Source organism: Otolemur garnettii, unplaced genomic scaffold (assembly GCF_000181295.1).
Source record: "Otolemur garnettii isolate 467f Iridium unplaced genomic scaffold, OtoGar3 scaffold00148, whole genome shotgun sequence".
NCBI classification, from domain to species: domain Eukaryota; kingdom Metazoa; phylum Chordata; class Mammalia; order Primates; family Galagidae; genus Otolemur; species Otolemur garnettii.
Genome location: NW_003852543.1, coordinates 382,224 through 386,578, shown reverse-complemented (window position 1 = coordinate 386,578; position 4,355 = coordinate 382,224). Strand labels below are relative to the sequence as shown.

At 49.9% G+C, this 4,355-nt stretch overlaps 1 protein-coding gene across 1 annotated transcript in view; it reads left to right on the top strand.

Moving 5' to 3' along the window:
- Positions 1–354: 354 nt before the first annotated feature.
- Positions 355–4,355, top strand: part of PSD4 (pleckstrin and Sec7 domain containing 4) — a 37,598-nt gene continuing 33,597 nt past the window's right edge. The window contains exon 1 of the mRNA XM_023518842.1: positions 355–389. The gene's annotated coding sequence lies outside the window, so the exon portion shown is untranslated. The remainder of the gene's footprint in view (positions 390–4,355) is intronic.

Below are 4,355 nucleotides of genomic sequence, written 5' to 3'. Positions count from 1 at the left end.
CAGTTTCTGGTTGAGGAGCTGGAAAAAAACAAACCAGCGGGCTCTCGGATGCCCACAGCTCCGCAGAGCGCAGGCCGCGCGCAGGGCGCACAGACGCCGGCCCTGCCCGGCAGCCCGGCCCGCCCGGCCTCTCCGCAGTCAGACCAGTCGGACCGCTTCGCCCCTGCGGCCCCGGCCCCGGCCCGGCCCTGGCCCGCCCCTCCCCGCCCCGCGCCGCCGCCCGGCCTCCCGGAAACCGACTCCCTCCAGCGCGCCCCGACCTGGCCCGGCCCAGCCCTCAGTGCAGCCCGCTCCCCGCAGCCCTCGGCGCCTCCGGCCGGCACCTGGGCTCGGGGCTGTGGGGCGCCGGGGCCGGCGGCCGGCCGGAGCAGGAGCCCGGCGGGAAATGGGTAAGGGTTGGTGGCGAGGGCGGAGCCTCAGCACCCCCGCCGGCGCCCTCCACTGTGACTGTGTGGTAAGCACGGGTGTCGCGGAGCACCTGTGGAGTGGCTGTCAGGCCGGGACGCCCAGGTCGTGGGGGCCCGAGAGCGGGGTAGAGCCTGCAGGAGGGTTGAGAGTAAGCAGTGGAGCCAAAGAATTCAGCCTAACTGGGTGGCGGGGACTGGGGCAGGGGCAGCGAGGGGACGCTCTCCCCATTGGCAGAGTCAACGGGACCTAGAGTGCGGTGGCTCTTCCAGCTGGGCTGCCGAATCTGGGGCTCCAAACCCAGTAGAAAAGCGGGCGGACCCCTTAAAGCGATCAGGTATTAGAACCAGGCGACACTGAGGGCTTTGCTCCTAATCTGTCCTGGTCTTGAGCCTCTGTGGTCCCTGTCATCTCATCCATGACCTGACTGGACCCTCCTCTTTGGCCCGCTGTGATAGGAGCTGCCTCCCCGGAAGGCCCTGGGATAGAGGAGAAGGCAGCTCTTTCCCACCTCAGTGGACTCTGGCTGCTCTCCCGTGTGTCTGGTGAGAAGGTATCAGAGGGACTCACATCCCTCTGGTTCCTTTTTAGCCCTAGAATTGAGTCTGGCTTGTCTTTTGGATAGGTTTTTAGGTAGTGATGTGAGTTCTTTGCTGGATTTTTCCAGGCTGCAAGATGGATTTTGCTGCTGTGATCATTGCACTTACCAGACTGTATCTGTGGTCTGCATATTTGTGTTAGGAGTCTTCAAAGTGAAGGCCTGGGCAACTTGGGCCCCATCTGTCTTTGAATTTCTTTAGCCATTTTCTACAAGCCCCTCTACCTAAGGAACATGTGGAGGTCAAGTTTAGACAGTGCACAGCGTTGAGTGATTCATTTCTTGCCTTCAGATGTAGTATTTCCTCTATGTGGAAAGTATGAAGAGTCATTCAGTCATTCATTCAGCAACTATTTACTGAGTGCCAACTATGAATCAGGCACTTGGACACTAAGAATATGATTGCCCTCATTTACACACAGGTTAGAGAGAGAAAATAAGCAAGTAAGCAGTTGAATCATATTATTTTAGAAAGTGATAAATGCAGGCAGTGCCTGTGGCTCAGTGAGTAGGGCGCCGGCCCCATATAGGAAGGGTGGTGGGCTCGAACCTGGCCCTGTCCAAACTGCAACAACAACAAAAAAGTAGCTGGGCATTCTGGCAGGCACCTGTAGTCCCAGCTACTTGGGAGGCTGAGGCAAGAGAATTGCCTAAGCCCAGGAGTTGGAGGTTGCTGTGAGCTGTGATGTCATGGCATTCTACTGAGGGCAGTAAAGTGAGACTCTCTCAATAATAGTAATAAAAAAGTGATAAATGCTATAAAAACAAAAACCTAAAAACACCCAAGACGGGGCATTGAGGGACATGACAATGAAACAAATAAAAGAAATTGGTCATTAGCTGGAAAGTGTAGCAAGCAGACTTTGTAAATGAGTTGGGAAAATGGTCCCATTTTCAGGTCCTAGGTACACAGACAGTGTGTCCTCTGTTTCTGTGAACAAGTCTTTTTAAACTGCTAATAAGGGATCAGTGAGCAATGAACTAGTGGTGAATAGCCCTCTCAAGTTCTGAGAGTGTATTTCTTGTTGGGAAGCTTAAATTTAAGACTCTCCTTAAATTTTAGATTCTCCTGAAGACATGCTCTATTGACTCACTCATTTGTATGTTTAGTCAACAAACATTTATTGAGGGCCTATACGTTCCAGGCACTACTAGAGGTTTTCAGGATAGATACATTAGTGAACAAGACGGTCCTCCTTTCACAGACCTTATCTTCTGGTGGGAGAAATGAACAATAATCGACAACAACGATTTTAATGTCAGGTCAGGTCAATGCTATGAAGAAAAGCAAAGCAACTCAAGGTATTAGAACAGTGATTTTCATCCGTGTGATATGGCACACTCGTGTGTTGTGAGAGGATCTTAGATGTGCCACAAAAAATTTTAAAGACTATTAATTAAATTATTTTCAAAAAAAGTTCAAAGCGCAGTAAGTATATTCTTTCTCTTTTGTCCTTTTTTTTTTTTTTGAGACAGAGTCTCACTTGGTCACCTTCAGTAGAGTGCTGTGGCATCTTAGCTCACAGCAACCTCAAACTTTTGGGTTTAAGCAATTCTCTCACCTCAGCCTCCCAAGTAGCTGGGACTACAGGTACCTCCCACAATGCCCGGCTGTTTTTTGGTTGTAGTTGTCATTGTTTGGCAGGTCCAGGCTGGGTTTGCACCTCCAGCTCCAATGTATGTGGCTGGCGCCCTAGTCACTGAACTACAGGTGCTGAGCCTTTCTTCTTCTTCTTCTTCTTTTTTTTTTTTTTTGATCAACATAATTTAAGTGTGCCGAGGAAGTGCAACTATAGGTTCAAGTGTGCCGTAAGATAAAAAGTTGAAAAACACTGAGTTAGAAGGTTCCCGGGGCTGTTGTGTTCAATAGAGTGGTCAGGATAGGGTATGCTGAGATGAACTTTGAGCCGAGACTGAATGAAGATGGGATACAACCATGTAACTATCTGGGAGAAAATCATTCTAGGCAGCAGCAACAGTGGGTGCAAAGGCCCTGAGGCATGAGCAAGGCATCAGTGGGTAGGCATGCTGGAGCTACTGGGAGAAGGCCAGGGTAGTTCTAGGGGATGAGCATACATCTCAGGGACTCTGCTTTGCAGGGGTGGGCTCAGTCTGGGCTCAGTCTGTGGACCTGAGGCATCCAGGAGAACAGATAGCGTCCCCAGCTGCTGTGAAAGGAAGTTTTTACAAGCTCCCAATGAAACTTGGGTCTGGCTTGGTGGTTTACACCAAGAAGAGCAAGAGGTGATCACTAGAGATGGAAGAATATGTCTTTTGGCAGAAGAGGTATCACTTACTTTTGTACTCACACCCCTCATTCCTCAAAACATCATGGGCCCAAACAGAGAACTAAACAGAGAACCAAACAGAGAGCTAAAAGCCAGAGGCAGACCCTAAAGTTTCCAGATCAGTAAGTAACCTGGGAACTGGAGATGAGGAGAAAAACGTACCCTCCAATAATCTGTTTTTCCATCCTTAATTAGGCCATCTCATTAGCAGGCCTAAAAAAAAATGAAAAGCTATACTAGTTAGCATTTATTAAGCATGTACTGTATGCCAGACCCATCTTTGGGCCCCTTACGTGCAGTATTAACACAAATAATCCTCACAGCAAGTTTGTGAGGTACATACGTCCCCCTTCACAGATGACAAAACTGAGGCCTAGAGAGATTGAGAAAGTTGCCCAAGTTTTCATGGCTAACAAATGAAGATCAGAATATGCCATCAGGTGGTGCCATTTTTGAGCCAAGTACACTTAACCACTAAGCTATAATGATGTCAGAGACCCTACCTTGGGCCCAAACTTGCCAAGAGATTCTGTCAAAATGGAGTTCCATCTGCTGCCCCAGTTTTCTGAGAAACACAGATTTGGCAAATGAAATTGATTCCTTTTATAAACTAGTTGAGGACTATTTTATAAATAGCTAATTCTCACAATTGCTAGTCCCTAGCTGTGGTGAGGGTGCACAGGAAGGGTGAAGACTATGCGTGGTGTAGTAGGTCAGCAGGTCAGGTCCAGTTGGCTCCGCTCTGGTGCTGGGGCCCAGCCTTGTGCCTGGGGACTAGTTTCCCTGTGGGGTGTTGGAGCCCTTAGCCATCACCTTGCCCCCAACCCCCTTGGATGTCAGCCCTATTCCTATCACTCTCCTCTACATGTCCTATCCCCCACTCCAAGCTGGGCTACCTACATCATGGACATCCTTGCCGTCTAGCCAAGTGAGGAGCAGTGGTCTGGAGCAGCTGGCATTTGGTTCCTCTATTTTCACACAAAAGATAAGGGTGATGGGGTGGCACTTGTAGCTCAAAGGAGTAGGGCGCCAGCCCCATATGCCGAAGGTGGCAGGTTCAAACC